This window comes from Rhinatrema bivittatum, chromosome 2 (assembly GCF_901001135.1).
Source record: "Rhinatrema bivittatum chromosome 2, aRhiBiv1.1, whole genome shotgun sequence".
NCBI classification, from domain to species: domain Eukaryota; kingdom Metazoa; phylum Chordata; class Amphibia; order Gymnophiona; family Rhinatrematidae; genus Rhinatrema; species Rhinatrema bivittatum.
In genome coordinates, this window is record NC_042616.1 from 37,041,901 (window position 1) to 37,059,800 (window position 17,900).

Sequence of the window (17,900 nt, forward strand, 5' to 3'; positions counted from 1 at the left end):
GTTGGCTTTTCATGCCTGTTGCCGAAGATGGAGATGGAGATTGTACAAACTGTAGTAAGCTGAGAAAAGAACTGTCTCTTCTGTTCTCACGTTGGAAGGTGAAGCTTGTTGATGTCTTTGCTTTCCAGAAGTCAATTCATGATGTGGACAAATTTCCAAGGCAAATTTTGTTAAGAACGATAACCCAGTTCATTTTCGTGTATATAAGATGGGGCTTATAGTGCTTTGGAGATGTGAGACAAACCTGGAGGAATACTATTCATGATTTTTTAAAATGCAGTATTAATAATGATCAGTGATCATCAATGTCTTGAGTTTCACGTGACTTTATGGTTTGATACAAACACTGAAACGTGATTTAATTTTTATACAGCTGGCAATGCCTCTTAATAGGGGGGACTTTTTAAGTATGGGAAATGGCACTGAACATAGCAATAGCTCTCAGATAGATGGAGGCTATTCTGGTTTTGTTGTGGGTAATTTTGAGTTGGGGGAGCAGGAGAGGGAAAAGTTACAGAACATAATTAGGATCGGGTGGTGGGATTGACTCAGCGTGGGTTTTGGAAGGGAGGGAGTTCGAGTTAAGGGTGACTTCATGGGGGAGTGGAGGGTGGGGAGAGGAGGGCTTACGCGTGGGGCAATAAGATTGGTGTGTTTGACCATCCATGTTCTACTCAATGGCAGACAGGAGCCACTGCTCGCATTGGGACACAGCGAGATACCATAGAGCAGAGCTTTCCAAACTTTTCAAGTTGGTGACACACTTTTTAGACAAACATAATTTCATGACACAGTAATTCAGTCTACTTAGCAAACCAGAGTTAAAAGTTAAACGAATGAAACATATTTTGACAATTTATGTATGTTTTCTTAAATATATACATAAATAAAATGTTTCACGACACAACCTATCTCATGAAAATCTTTAATTTATATAAAAAATATATATTCCAAGATTCATGTTATTGTTATAATTTATGAGAAACAATAATAAAACAAATTGTCTGTCCCCCACACACTCATCTCTCCCCCCCAAGCACGTCTGCCCCCACACACTCATCTCTTATTGTGTCCGTCTGTCGCAGACGGCTGCGACTGCTCTGCCTTACCTCTTTTTCGCCTCTTTCACTCTCTTTGGGAAAGATGGCTGCTTCCAGTGCCGAGTGCCTCGGCGTTTCCAAACCAGCATGGGCGTCCCCATCCGCAATGCTCACTCCCGTGGCCTCCTGGGGCATGAGCGCGCGCATCTCCTATGCTCAAATACACATCATGGCGGGAACCTCGGTGGCGGCCCCACCGCATGACATCAGTACCTCCGGGTATATCTAGCCTCCGCCTCCGCTACCACCTTGAGTTAGCAAGGACTTCGGTTTTAGCTACTCTGGCCGCTCTAAGCTGCACGCTTAGATGCTGCTTCACTCCAAGGGCCTCGCTCCTGTAGAAGCTCTAGATATCTGCTCCTCGGGGGTCTCTCGCTTCCAACTACCCTTCGGGGCCCTCTCTAACCAAGACAACCGCTCCTCGGGGGTCTTTCTCTCCCTTCAGAATATCAGACTATCGGGTACTCGCTCCTCGAGGGCCTACCTGCCATTATATCCTGCACCACAGACCTTCGGTCCCAACTTTCCACCATCAGGAAGATGCCATCATTCCTGTGAGCATCTCTACGATCCGGTGCTCCAGCTCCACCCACCAGCCGCGACGTCACCCACACTGTGGGCTTCCACCTATTGTGACATCTGGGTGAGACTTCACTTCTGAGCCTACTGAACATACTGGCACTGCTTGGATCAGTGCCTTACCTTCCTGCTTTCACCATCTATCTACAGCAGTACAATAAAGCCTCTATCCATTCAGTGTCTGCTATCTGAGTTCAGCCTATTGCAGTGGTTCCCCACGGGGCTCCTCCCCGTGGGTGGAGTCATCTCCATTGCTACCAAGGATCCACTATGCCACAAACATAACATCTCTCTCCCCCCCAAGCACATCTGTCCCCCCCACACTCACCTCTCCCCCCCCCCCAGCACATGTCTATCCCCCACACTCATGTCTCCCCCCCAAGCACGTCTGTCCCCCCCACACTCACCTCTCTCCCCCCAGCACATCTGTCCCCCCCACACTCACCTCTCCCCCCCCAGCACATGTCTATCCCCCACACTCATGTCTCCCCCCCAAGCACGTCTGTCCCCCCCACACTCACCTCTCTCCCCCCGCACATCTGTCCCCCCCACACTCACCTCTCCCCCCCCCAGCACATGTCTATCCCCCACACTCACGTCTCCCCCCCAAGCACGTCTGTCCCCCCACACTCACCTCTCTCCCCTCCAGCACATCTGTCCCCCCACACTCACCATCTCCCTCTCCCCCCCCAGCACATGTCTAACCCCCCACACTCATGTCTCCCCCCCAAGCACGTCTGTCCCCCCCACACTCACCTCTCTCCCCCAGCACATCTGTCCCCCCCCACTCACCTCTCCCCCCCCAGCACATGTCTATCCCCCACACTCATGTCTCCCCCCCAAGCACGTCTGTCCCCCCCACACTCACCTCTCTCCCCCCAGCACATCTGTCCCCCCCACACTCACCTCTCTCCCCCCCAGCACATGTCTATCCCCCCACACTCATGTCTCCCCCCCCAAGCACATCTGTCCCCCCACACACTCAACTCTCTCCCCCCCAAGCACATCTGTCCCCCCCACACTCACCTCTCCCCCCCCAGCACATGTCTATCCCCCACACTCATGTCTCCCCCTCAAGCACGTCTGTCCCCACACATATTCATATTTCCCCCCCCCCCAGCACATATCTGGCCCCCACAATCATGTATCTTTTCTTTTTGATTGTTGCCAGTGTTTCATGAAAAAACAAGCGCTCCTTTTAAAAAAACCCAAGCCCAAGCACATGTCTGTCCCCCACACATTCATCTCTCTCCCCCCCCCCCCCCCCCCCCCCCCCCCCCCCCCCCCCCCCCCCCCCCCCCCCCCGAGCACATGTCTGGGGCCCTCACACACTCATATTTCCCCTCAGCACATGTCTGTCCCCCGCACACTCATCTCTCTACCCCCCCAACCACATGTTTGGCCCCCACACACTCATCTCTCTCCCCCCCCAACCACATGTCTGGCCCCCACACTCATGTACCTCTTCTTTTTGATTGTTGCCACTTAAGTGCTTCACTCCCTTCAGGGTTCAAGCCTGCCATGGTGCATATCACCTTCCATGATCACCACACACTGTTGCTTGCATTCAGTACTCCTGGTGGCCAGGCCTCATCGGCAGCAGCAGCCAATGACAGGGACAGCTGGGCTCAAATCCAACCCACCAAGCCCAAAAAAAATACAATTGACAGCAAAAATCGCCCAATAATAAGCAACCCACGAACTGAAAAAAAAAAAAAAAAAAAAAGTGAATCGTTGGAGGGGAGTGGCTATGTGGACCTGCAGGTGACACACTAACGTGTCCCAACACACAGTTTGGAAAGCTCTGCCATAGAGAATGCAGGGAGTTGCTGATATTTGGAACGGGGACCCGGATTAAAATGTACAACTCGGAATGTAGCGGGTTTAGGCACCTCTGTTAAGAGGGTGAAGGTACTTTAGCATTTCAATAGGCTGGGCTGTAACGTGGTATTCTTAGAAGGGACGCACATGAGAGAAGCAAAACATAGCAAATTAAGGAAGTGTTGGGTGAATAGGCGTTTCTGGCCCAGGGGCCATAGAGTTGCCATTTCGCTCCACAGAAATCTCTTTCCAACTAGAGAAATCTATTGTAGATCCTAATGGAAGGTCGATACTGGTTTTGGGAAAATTACAGGGTAAAAAATTTCATTTTGGCCTCTGTATGTGCCCCTAATCAATACGACGATGCTTTTTTTTCACGCAAGTGATGTCATAAACAGCTGCCCTGGGACCTGCCAAAATTCTTTTGGGTGGAGATCTAAACTGTGTTTGGGATCCGAAGCAGGACATGCATTCGGTTAATGGGATTCCAGCAATGGGGAAGAATCAAGGTGCAAATTAACCGTGTTCGCATTTACAGATCCTAGATCTGCAGTTACCCCTGATGCCCCTGCCGGGCCCCCCTCCTCCCCACGTAAGATCTGCAGTTCCTTCAACTCCAGTACCCTTCCTAGTAACATCTGCAATTCCCCCAGCATCCCCTCCCCTCCAGGTACGATCTGAGGTCCCACCCTCTCCCCCTGGCCTCAGCTCTGGGAGAGAGAGAGTCTTTCTGCTATAATCAGCTGCTTCGGGGCAGGCTGGAAGTGGCACCATCATGGCCGCGCACTGAAGCACATTTTTTTTTTTTTAAACAGGCAGTGGTTACAGACAGGATCTGCGGCTTCTGTCATAAGAAAGGACCTTCGCTTTTAGTTTCTATTATACTTTTCCTGAGAATTTTAATGTTATAACAACAACAACAAAAACTGTGGGAAAATACCTTTGTTATAATAACACACAGGAGAACAATCCGTGGAAAAGTCATTTTTCCACTTTTTGTTGTTGTTGTAACATTGAAATTGCCGGGAAAAATAAATAAAAACTGAAAAATGAAGGTCCTTAAGGATAAGGTAATGAGCTCCTCTTCTGCTGCGAGAGGGGTTTTGGCCGGGCGGTGGCTGTACATGAGGCGTGTGGGAGGAGGAAGAGGGTGGGGATTGCCGACCTAAACCTCGTGATCGGTGCAAGACCTTCTGGAGGAAGCATGCTATGCCTCCATCTGAGCTGCCGTCTCCGACAGCAGCTACTAAAATGATCTGCCGCGATCGGCAGCTGAAATTCCCAATGACCTCATGTTTTACAATGCGCGCAGGAGTCCCACAGGGCCTGCAGTGTAGAATATTATCAAAGTGCAGGAGCAGAGGGCGTGTTCAGTTTTGCCCACTGCTTTCGGTAATTGTGATAAATTACGTGTAGGCACAGGCTCAGGCTGTAAACACCACCACCACTCCAACTCACACTTGGCAATCAAATGAACCCAATACTCCCTGTCACTCACACCAGAAACCTGGGAATAATTATTGACAAGGAACTTTCAAACAAGAACCATATATCAAACAAAATCAAAGAAGGATATCACAAACTACTAACCCCAAGACGTCTGAAACCATTTCTTAACCCTTATGACTTCAGAACTGTACTACAGCTACTCATATTCTCAACCATTGACTACTGCAACTCCCTACTGATCGGAATACCATACTCCAACATCAAACCTCTCCAGATTCTGCAAAACTCGGCAGCCAGAATTCTGACTGGAACAAAGAGGAATGATCACATAACACCAATACTGATTTCACTACACTGGCTCCCAATCACATCCCGAATTGAACACAAATCCATGACCATCATACACAAATTACTACACAGTGAGCATCAAGGTCAAACTGGATTAAACATAACTCCCCAGAATCCCCAAAGAAACTTATGTTCAATCAACACAGGCCGCTTAACCGTCCCCCCCCATCAGAGATGCTCACTTGACAGCAATCAGGGAAAGATCATTTTCCATCGCCTGCCCTAAAATATGGAACTCCCTCCCAAAAGATTTGAGAACCCAACCTAACCTCAAAACATTCAAAAAGGATCTAAAAACGTGGCTGTTTTACAAAATCTACATTGACAATCAAGTATCTCAACATCCAAACACTCAGAATTACCAACCGAAACCACGCAAAAACAAGACATCGACCAGCACCAAGCAAACCCTTCTCATACAAAAATGATTTTATTTCGGACTATAAAAAAAAAAACAAAAAAACCTTAACTTTACATTTATTATATGTATCCTGTTACACCCTTAATTCACATATGTTAAGAGAATACCTTTTGAATCTTGTAAACGGTTGTGATGGCTTCACCGAATGACGGTATATAAAACTCAACAAATAAATAAAATGGAGAGCTCATCCCTGAACTTGCATTGTCTCTAGTTCTATCTCCCAAGCTGCCAACAGATCTCTGAGCCTGTGTCACCTGTAAGGTACCCTCTGTGGTCAGTTTTATACATACTTTCATTATTTTATTTTACATACAAACACACACACACACACACACACACACATGTATTTATATTATTGTAAGCTTAGCAGAAAAGCTGAAAATCTGATGGGAGTAATATAGAAGAGAGTTTTTTGAGCTGCTCAGATGTCTATGTCTATGACAAGCAGAAAATATCAGACAGGCTTGTCAGATGGAGGAGACCTGGATGAACAGACACAAGCTCAGTGTCCAAACCGCAAAATGGCGAGCGCATCGGCAAAAGGTCACGAAAAGGAATCTGAACAGACTGCGCAAAATCTCAAACCGGACCTGCTGGCCTTTCAGAGACAGGTGAACATGAACTCATGGCAATAAGCTCCTGATGTAAGCAGGGGTACGGCCCCCGGTCAGAGTCATGACCAAACAGGTGTCTACAGGACTTGCTAACCCGGGGGAGGTGGCCCAGCTTCCAGGCACCAGCTATTCATGAGCCAGGTACCACCCGCCATGACAAGATAAATCCGCCTGGTTTGGACGTACAAAATAAATAATGAGCACGGGAGCCCCAGCAAGAAGGTCACAACAGGAATCGCTGAGCAGCAGACCTCGAAAAGAGAGGGTGTCCATGACAGCATCGAGACATGCTCTGCTGAAGAACTCAACTGCCCATTCGACGCCAGGCGATGTAAATCTTAGACGGGACTTGGGATATTTCTGTTCAGGGGTACCCAACCAGCCACACGGGTTAGCAAAGGTGGTGAAAACTTGTACAATAAAATCTGGTGACTCCTTATGCTTCATCATTTTTGCATACTCACTAAAGATAGGCCCAAGGATTAGGATATGCCAGTCCTCTGGGAGGTTCTAGCTTACATTGCTACTCCTTCCCCCTCAATCTGCCTTCAGCAGGCTGCGAGGAAGAACTCCATGCCCAAAAGTCTACCGTCCTCTCCAGCGCCGCCTGCTGGAGGAGAACATGTACAGTTCAGGGCATCGCTCTCTTCCCAAGAGTAGAAGATTCTGGTGGAGAGATGTCAGCCACTTTTTACCTTGCCAACCTGAAAATATATCTAAAAAAAAATGGAGCTCTACCTTGTTTTTTGTGATGCGATGCCACGAAAAATGTTTCCTTTCTAGAACAGAAACGCTGAGAGTGATTAAAGAGATCTCCCGAGGAGCTTGTGACGGGGTCTCTGCAGTTCCCAGCTGCTCCTTCCACTCCTCATCTCAGCAGTTTTACCCCGGTCCCTCTTATTCCTGCACTCACCTGAGCAGCTGCTTCTCCCAGTTCCTCTTTCCTCTGATCCCGGCTCATCCCTGATGTACGGCTCTTCCCCTCGTTCAATGTGGGCGATGATATCAGGGGTGATGGTCGGAGAGCCTGTTCCTGGGGTAAGAACACGGCATTAGGTTTCCCACAGTCACTCAGTGCTTAGCACACAATATTACTGGTTATTCTGGGGAAGAGATGTATATTGGGAAAGATGCTACATATTCTAACAGGAGGGGAAATGTACAGGAGAGGAAAAAGGATGTGAACTGTGATGAGCTGTCTATAGGAAATTCAGGGAACTCCCACATTAACGGACTTGGTTACTCAGACCATGGGCAATACAGGTCTGTGCCACTATCCTCCTGTTACAGGGGCCCTCATTTTGACAGATACTGAAGAGAGGATACTATAAACTCAAAACAGATATGGATATTGTACAGTGTACTTATATGAACTAAGCATGTTCTGGTTGCTATGTGCAGGTCCAGAGTTAAGGCCTTTTAGCATCACAGCATCCTACTGGAGTCAGGATTCCCTTGAGTGTCTGTGTTCACACCGTAAGAAGGGACCTGTGGGGGTCTCAAAAGCTCATCGTCTGTAGATGATTCTTATCCCAGTCCAATAAGAGGTTTTCATGGCCCCCAGAGGGTCCAGTTTCCTACTGGACCAATATGGATCAGAGCCCTCTGCTGGTCAGGTTTACTACTGACTCTCTATATAAAACCAGGCCCTTCTCCAAAATGTCAGGGGTCCATCTGTCTGCCCATCCTTCCACATCTGCAACATAAACTCGCCAATTCATTTCTCCTTTCAGCCTGTTACACGCCTCTCCTTCATGTATTCCCACCCTTCCACTCTTCCTCACTACAATTGCTATAGAAATATTTTCCCTTTCTATCTTGTTACATGCCTCTCCTCCCTCCACACCTCTCTCACTTTCCTCCTCTGTCTCACCTTTGGGTCATTCCATATCAAGTGGACTAGGGGGTCCACACTCAACCTCCTCCAAAGCGAACAAAATTTTGCATGAATGTTCTCTAGGGTCTCAAACAAAACTGTACTAAGTTCTTCACCTGGATCTCCATTGGTTGGAGAGCTAGAGGCAGTTGAAGTACCATGCTCCGCGCAACCTAAAATGGCCATTTTGACCATGTGCTGCAGCCTGACAACACCTCTCAGGGGACCTGAAATTTTGTGGATTAGTACAACTCCTGGTGGTAAGTCCCAGTGCTAAGTTTGGAACATAACGTGAGCTTGCCTCCCTTATTGAGGGCCAGCAAAATATGGGGAAAATTTTATAAAAGAAACATAAGGCCAACTTTGACTCCTCATTGCTCTGACCTATACTTTGCTCAGGTACTGACTGGACCAGTAGTCATGGTCCATGGCATATACGTATAAGATTTGCAGTAAGAGGCTTTACAGGCAACTGAAAGCAAAGATATAATTACATAAAGACAATATGTCACTTTTTTATGCAAATTTTTGCCAATTTTTAGGTGCAAATATCTCTACTGTGTAGTTTTTAAATCTTTTCTTTTTTATGTCATTTGAAAGAGCATTTTTTTTTCTACACAAGTTGTCCTGTTTCATTTTGGACCCGATCTTGCTTTGGTCAGAATTAAGGCCCCCATCGATATGCACCATTTGCATCCATGGGCGTGCTATATTAAAAAGAGGCACCTTTGGCGCCCTGCTGTGTAGCACACAAATGAGCTAGAGATGTGAAATTTTGCAGTGCAGCTAAGCTTGCTGTGCTTACCATGTTAGTAGCTTATGACACATCTTGCTGCAACATACTTTTATAAATGATCCCTCAAAATGGACATTTTATTGTGCCGTGGTTATTTACTGCATGCAAAAGCATCACCTTCACAAGGAACTATGGTAATGCCATGTTAGCAGTGTGTTGTGGCAGAGATTTGGGGAACATGCCCTGGCCTGTGACACCATTGTGCTCTGTGTGTCCCTGGTGTCAGATTTTTCTTTGTGCCAAAGGAGGACATTGAAGCAATCAGACCTGTTCAGGATGAGAGGTTTAGCAAAGGTCAGAGAGTTGCTGGCACAAGGGAAAATCATCAATTCAAGCCCACCGAATGCAACTAAAATCTGCATTAGCAAAATTTAGAATGGCATCACCTCATTCATTGCAAGTGTTCTAGAACATGAACGTGAATATTTTCCTGCCCTTCAAGTATCCAGCTTCCAACCTGGTCAGTATTTAGCTTGCATCTATGATAGTTTCTGGTAGATTGGCCATATATGCAAAGTCTCAACTGAGGAACGTGATGTCTTGGTCAATTTCTTGCACCCCCACGGTCCTGCCAGGTAATTTTACTGGCCGCCCCATAGACACACCTGTTGGGTTCCAGAAGAGCACATTATTGCTACCCTTGATGTACCCAGAACGTCTTCAACAGGCAGGTAGTACATTTCTTCACAAGCCACTTTGTCAAGCACTGTTGGGACATTCAAAAGCATGTGCAAGGCAGGAAAAAAAAGACTAAGTGAATATTTATGAAATCTGCAGTTTAAGCAATTCTCGTATGCAGTGTCTTGCCTTTTCTTGTTTTGTGCTTAAATAAAAGCTTGGAAAACCATGTCTGGTACTTTGTATGGCTGTCTGGAGTGGCCATTAGGCGATAGGGTTGTCGATTTTGCTGAATTGGCAGTGGCTCGGTCACCACTGACCAATGCAATGTAACCAGTCAGCATACAAAGTTTTGCATTGCCTGATATTTTCATAAATTAGTTATGTCTAAACAAATGTGTCAAAAGCTAAAAAAGTGTGGTAAGCACAGTAAACTGAGCTGCATGGTAAAATTTCACATCTCTAGCTCATTTGCATGTTTCACAGTGAATGCACTATGTCAAAAAGATGGATTTTTTTTTAACATAGTGCATTCACGCATACAAATGATGCTTGTCTTTGGGACTGTGATGCTGACTAAAGCAAGGCTGGGTCCAAGACAAAACAGGGTGACTTTTGTAGCAAAAAAGGTGCTCTTTCAAATGACATTAGAAAGAAAAAAAAATTAAAAACCAAACAGTAGAGATATTTGCACCAAAAAATGGCAAAAATTTGCATAAAAAGGTGACATCGTGTCTTTATGTAACTATATCTTTGCTTCCAGTTAGTTGCAAAACCTCCTAGTGAAAATCCTAGATGTGCGTCATGGGCCATGACTACTGATCCAGTTATGGCCTGAATCAGGAGCAATGAGAAGTCAAATCAGGCCTTAAATTTCTTTTGTAAAATTTTTCATGTACTTTGCTGGTCCATAAAAAGGGTGGCAAGCTCATGTTAGTTTCCAAATTTCAGGCCCCTAACAGGGATTGTTTGGCTGCAGTGCCCAAAGAGGAAAATTAGTTCTTACCTGATAATTTTCGTTCCTGTAGTACCACGGATCAGTCCAGACCATGGGTTGAGCCGCCTATCCAGCAGATGGAGACAGACCAAAACTGAAAGGGTATCCTATATCAGGACAGAGCCTACCCTGCAGCCCTTCAGTATAACCATTGTCAAAGCAGCAAAAGGCATAAGATCAAGCAAGTAATAATATAAGTATTAAAATTGTTGAACAAACGAACAATAAAATAATTGCATGAACTGTGTAACTAATCGCTCTTGCATGACTACCCCTGATCATCGTAAAAGATGCTTCCGGTGCCTTCAATGAGAATTCAAGAGAGCCATGCAGAGACACTCCTAAAAGAAGGAGAAAAGAGAAAGGAGTTAGAGCAGACAGACTGAGGAAACATGGGAGGGCGTCAGGATTGATCCGTGGTACTACAGGAATGAAAATTATCAGGTAAGAACTAATTTTCCTTTCCCTGTATGTACCCGGATCAGTCCAGACCGTGGGATGTACCAAAGCTTTCCTACAACGGGTGGGACCGAGACAGGCCCGCTCGAAGTACCTGCCGACCGAAGGAACCAAACACTGACACCTGTACGTCAAGGCGGTAACGTCGAGCAAAGGTATGCAGGGATTTCCATGTAGCAGCCCTGCATATTTCCTGCAGAGAGACCGCTTGACTCTCCGCCCAAGTCGTAGCTTGAGACCGCAAGGAATGAGCCTTGAGGCCTTCCGGAACTGCCCAGCCTTGGCAGATATAGGCTGAGGAAATCGCCTCCTTCAACCACCGAGCGATAGTAGTCTTAGAAGCTTCGTTACCCCTATTTGGACCATTCCACAGGACGAAGAGGTGGTCGGAAACGTGGAAGTCATTGGTAACCTGAAGGTAACGGAGTAAAACACGTTTCACATCGAGGCGACGAAGATCACTCCCCTCGGGACCCGCTATATCCTCAGGAGAGAATGCGGGAAGTTCTACCGACTGATTGACATGAAAGGAAGAGGCAACCTTCGGCAAGAAAGACGGTACGGTCCTGAAAGATACTCCCAAATCAGAGAACCGCAGAAAAGGTTCCCAACAGGATAACGCCTGAATCTCCGACACCCGTCCGGCAGAGCAGACAGAAACCAGGAAAACTGTCTTGAGTGTCAAATTCTTAATGGTAGCCCGACTGAGAGGTTCAAACGGTGCCGCACGTAGAGCCCGGAGAACTAAGTTAAGACTCCACGAAGGACAAGTGGCCCGGATGGCGGCTTCAAATGCTTGGCACCCTTGAGAAAACGGACGACATCCGGGTGAGAGGCCACCGCATGACCTTCGATGGTCCCCAAGAGGGAACAGAGGGCGGAGACTTGAATGCGCAATGAGCTGAAGGAAAGACCCTTGGAGAGCCCTTCTGAAGGAACAAGAGAATGATAGAAACCGAAGGCGAACGGGCTGAGACACCCGCTTCCACGCAGGTATTTTCAAAGATTTTCTAAACGCGGACATAGGCTAGGGAGGTAGACTGCTTGTGAGCCCGAAGCAGAGTGGATATCACTTCCTCTTTATAGCCCTTCTTCCGCAATCTCTGCCGTTCAAAAGCCATGCCGCTAGACAGAAGCGATCTGCCTGGTCGAAAAATACGGGACCCCTGCCGGAGGAGGCTGGGGAGATGGCCAAGATGAAGAGGACTGTCGGTCGCCAGATTTACCAGATCTGCGAATCACGGTCTGCGGGGCCACTCGGGTGCTACGAGAATGACCGGCCCCCGGTGGGGCTCTATTCTTCTGAGAATCTTTCCCTCTAGAGGCCACGGCGGAAACACGTAGAGCAGGGGTGGGCAGTTCCGGTCCTCGAGGGCCACAAACCAGTCTGGTTTTCAGGATACCCTTAATGAATATGCATGAGAGAGATTTGCATGCACTCTGCCTCAGTTGTATGCAAATCTATGTCATGCATATTCATTAGGATATCCTAAAACCTCGACAGGTTTGTGGCCCTCGAGGACTGGAATTGCCCACCCCTGACGTAGAGGAGAACATTGCGAGGCCATGGGAGGACCCACTCCTTCTGAGCATCCACTCCTTCTGAGCAATGCTCTCTCCAACGACTGAAGAATCTGGGGGCCTTGGCGTTGCTCAAGGTTGCCATCAGGTCCAGGTGAGGAGGACCCCACCTGCGAACGATCAGATCCATCGCTCCATCGGACAATTCCCACTCACCGGGATTGAGGCATTGCTGACTGAGGAAGTTGGCTTGTACGTTTTCCTTGCCCGCTATATGGGAGGCCACTAGACGATTTGGTGCCGCTCCATCCAGGCATAGAGCTTGCTGGCCTCCAGTGCCACCAGACGACTCAGAGTACCCCCTGACGACTGATAGAGGCTACCATGGTGGAGTTGTCTGAGAGGATGCGCACCGCCTTGCAGAGGAGTAGCGGGAGAAAAGTCTTGAGGGCCAAGAGCACCGCAAGAGCTTCCAGACGATTGATGTGCCAGTGTGACTGGGTCGGGGACCAGCATCCCTGCATCGTCTGGAATTGACAGATCGCACCCCAGCCGGAGAGACTGGCGTCCGTCGTGACTATGACCCACTGCGGAGTCAGCAAAGGCATCCCCCTCAAGAGATGCGCCGGTGACAGCCACCATTGTAAGTCTGCAATGGTAGAGTCGGAGAGCGGTAGAGTCATCTGGAACTGTTCGGATACTGGCTTCCAGTGGGATAACAACATTTTCTGTAATGGTCGCATATGCGCAAAGGCCCAGGGGACCATGTCGATAGTGAAGGCCATTGTTCCCAGAACTTGCAGATAGTCCCACGCCATGGGAAGTGGGAGAGAGAGAAGATTGTTCACTTGGTCGATGAGTTTGAGCACTCGAGCGTCCGGGAGAAACACTCTTCTATACATGCTATATAGCCAAGATCTGTAACGGTAAGACAAAACTACCATTACAGATCTTGGCTATATAGCACGTATAGATAATCGCCTTTGTACAAGGACAAGCCAGTTTAGGAGAGTTCTTAGATATCTAGATATTGGAGTAAATCAAACGGCAAATTTACTGAACATTCTTGCGGAGAATTAGAGGATAAATTGGATTATAAATGTATTTGGTAAAAAAAATTTTTTATATATATTGCGTAGGTTAGTGTGTCTTGATAATCACGGTATATAACTTACTTAAGGTGAATGTGCTTGGGTTTGTTTTCCCAGTGGTCACTATCCCCCTGAGGAAGCTGACATCAGAGAAACAAGGGCCTCTTGTCAGGGTCACACTACAGTGATAAATGAAGCATTGCCCAGAAGTGAGGAGATGTATACAGCGAAGACTGCCATATGAAGACAAATTCAAGAGATTTAGTTTATGATATACAGACATATTTCTGTGTTTAAGTTTAATATTCATAATTAAAAATAGGCAAAAGCCAGGTTTAGCGTTGTAAGAGGTTTTACAAATACCACAGGGTACACAGATATATGATTCTGTAGTTTCTCATAAGATGTTATTGTTATATTAGGTCTTATGGCAGGCCACTCCACTGTATCTTAAATTGTGTTTTAATGGTATAAATGTGTGAGTGTATGAGTGCGTTTTAGGACACACTTGCTGAATTATTTAAAGTTGTTATGATAATAAACATCAAACTTTTCTCTTATACTACGTGTGTGATTTACAATTCAGTTGAGAAAGTAGTTAAATATCACCCATTGTGTGTACCTTATACGGTAGTGCATAAAGTGTACATCATGGTATTCACCAAACAGCATTTATACAGGGCCTGTAACTAATTTTTGATCATTAATCCAAGGCGAGCAAGTGTTATAATATTTAGTTAATGTCATGGCTGTCAATTTAGCTAAGAAACATATCTTATTCATCCTCTGTTTTACCTCTTTGATCAGAGGATCGACTCAGATTTCCATCTATAAGCGTTGCAAACAGATAATTCACTGAGTCTGTCTTAGCAAGTGGGACATTTAACAACGCTTGTTCCAGACTGGGGACTAACATCGACCCAACCAAATATGACGCAAACATGAATATATTTTTCCAAAGATCACAGACTCTTGGACATTGCCATCATATATGGTAGTAAATTCCAATGCTCCCGCAACCATTCCAACAGCTGTTTGAGTAAGATGGGATAAACCTGGCAATCCTTTCTAGGGTAGTGTACCACCTCATCAGAGTCTTATAGCTATTTTCCTGTAAGAGGGCTGATATAGAACATCATTTAACATTTATATAAATTAGATCCCATATCTCTTCAGTAATCTCTTTCTCCAAATCTTGTTCCCAGGCCTTTGCATAAGATGTTTTCCCCATCGTATCCTGGTTAAGGAACCGGTATAGAAGAGAGACAGTCTTTTTCAGGGAGTCCGCCTGGTCACACCAGTGTTCAAATTGAGTTTTCCCTAATAATAGATTATTCTCCATTTTCTCAGTCATTAAAAAATGTCAGACCTGCAGATAATGGAAAATTTCCTTAAGAGTCCAGCTAGAATGTTTCTTGCAATTCATGAAAAGGAACTATTCTTTGGTCAACCCATAGTTTTTCAAAGATGTCTACCCCCTTGTCTATCCCACGGGAAAGAGAGTATTGAAGTTGATACTAGTCTTATAAAAATACCTACAGGGATCCACTAGTTTGGGCTTCCATTGCGACCAGAGTCTCATTGTAGTGCTAACCAAAGGAGGCCAATTTTTTTATTGGGGGGCATGTTGATCGTGGTTGCCACACCAGGAAACGAAGGGGAATCTCCCCACCATCGCAGACTCAAGCCAAGCCCATTGCTTCTCAGCCTTAAGTTTGTGCCAGTCCACAATGGCTCTTAGCTGTGCTGCAGCATAGTACCAGGAAATATTTGGCACACTCAGTGCAAACCCCCATGGATTAAGAGTCCTATTTTTATGTTTCTAAGGTTATCCTTTCCCACATTTCATTCATCCCCATCTCCATGATCTGCTCTGACCTACTCAAAAAAAAAGTAAAAACAGGTAATAAAAACTGGAAAAAAAAAACCCGCAAGAAAGGCCAAAATAGAGATAAAAGAAAATAAACCTAATTTAAAAAAAGCAAACATAAAAAATACAACAAAATAAAAGTAAGCTGACAAGGGAAAAAAGGTTTTCCACTCATAAAAATGTGGCTAGCTCCTAAATTCTCTACATATGTTTCCACCCCTGGCCATTTGCCTTCATTTGCAACTCCCTGGGATTTTTCCATTTAGCCCATAGACCACAGCTTCTTTGAGAATGTGGTAACAGACACTGAGTCTGACCACATGGTGTCAATGTTTTGAGTGAGGGCTGAGTCTTCTTTTCACCCTCAGCATCCCCAAATCAGGGAATAGAAGACCTGACCTGGAAACTGGGCTTCCTGCATCATTGCACACTGCATCCCCACTAGGCCACTAAGTCAGCACCTTGGTTTCTTTCACTGAACATGGTGCCCAATCATTCCTCTCTCTCTCTCAAACTGTTCTGTTGGGATAAATCATGAAAACATCCTTATTTAAAGATACTCTCTGTAATTTAAAATCAATTTATAACCAAGTGACATTCTTATCTTCTCCTCTCCCTAAATTTTATTTGAAAAAATAAAACAATTTAAACACCCCCTCCTTACCCAAAGAGTTCAGGGTGTGATAATTCTCCTTCATCACATCCTTGTAAAGCTCCTTTTGCCATTCTTCTAAATCCTCCCACTCCACCTTGGAGAAATAGACAGCTATGTCCTCAAAGGTTACTGGGACCTGAAACACAAAGCACAGAATTCACATTAACATACATTCCCAAAGCACAATTATATTTCAGGAAACCTCCCTGCACCGGGGCTCAGAGGGCAGGGGGAAAGTTTTGTGTGTGTATATTATTCAGTCGCATAACAGACAGTCTCATCATAGGGATTATAGTACTAAATTAGCTATACACGAATCCGGGAAACAAACTTTACTTTGAGTCCCGATCTCTCTCCTTACACTAGTCTGGACGGTCCCAAAGTGCTTTTTCTGCACCTCAGGTCAACTCGGGGTCCTATTAAAGTCAGGGCAATCTCCTACCTGAGTAGAAGCTCCTGCAGGCATTTTCCTCTTTGCTGCTTTCAGGATTATAAATGAGTTGAGGGAAGAGCTGAGTATTTGCCTCTTGCAATGCAGCTAGGGGCAGGTGGAGTGGAAAAGAAGCGCACAAGTTGAGATTTAGGGGCTGAAGGTTTTTGCTTTCCAGCTGTTATAAAGCAAATGAAAGGATGAAAGAAGAAAAAGACTCTTTGCATGTCTCTCTCTCTCTCCTGCACAGGTCTGGAACTCTTCCTACTGGACGCTGACTGATGACATCACATAGGAAGGGCTGAGTTTTACACTGGTCTTAGCTTGATGACGGCGCCTTACACGAGCACAGCGTGAAGGAATCGATGTGCTCTTTCCCTCGAGCTACCAGCTTACTTTTGTTTAAAAAAAATAGACAGTGGAGACTGTATCCATAGCGTTTCTAAGGCTTGTACCACTATCACTAATGCAGCTGCTGCATAATCCAAACTGAGGTGTAATGGGAGAGGTGCACAATATGTCACCCATTTAGCACAAACACAGAAAAGACCAAACCACGTGTCTCCATCGAAAGCAATCGCCTCCTCATTAATTAATGTGCCACGTCTAAGAACCAGATTCCAAACCCTAATATATGCAACTAATGCGGAACGATCTCAAGCCTCGGATACAGACTGCTCCTACAAAACCCGGGTATCCTTGGGCTTCACTCAACCCCATTTCATTGGGAGGGGGAGATGAGGAGCTTGGGCTTATAGAGGAATATAATACATGGTCGATGTATATGCACTGATAGGAATGGAGCCATTTATTCAAGTTGTTGATTATGTATCTGATATGGTAGTATGCGTATTTAGGAAGTGGATGGAGTTGGAATGGGTGGGCTTGAATGGACAATGCAGATGTTGCATGTTATCTGGTGTTGGCACTGCGGGATCGGTGCTATCTCACACATTCAGGAGATACTGTAATAGCACTGCTTCCGTTCCCGGCACGGGGAATTTTTGGGTTTTCTTTTTTTTTTTTCTGGGTTGCAGAAGCATATGGTGTACTACCAGTAATAACTTGAGGTCAAAATTCAGGAGCTCACATAGCCAAATCTGTCTGGCAGGCTTTGGGCATCAGCCATGCTGGTATTGATAGTTACATAAGAAATGCCCATGCTAGGTCAGAACAAGGTCCATCGAGCTTAGCATTCTGTCCACAGCAGTGGCCAGTCCAGGTCACAAGTATCTGTCAGATCTCCAATAGT

General features: G+C 46.0%; 1 pseudogene; it reads right to left on the bottom strand.

Annotated features, from left to right (window-relative positions):
• Positions 1 to 17,212, bottom strand: part of LOC115083825 — a 29,582-nt pseudogene extending 12,370 nt beyond the window's left edge.
• Between the last annotated feature and the right edge of the window lie 688 nt (positions 17,213 to 17,900).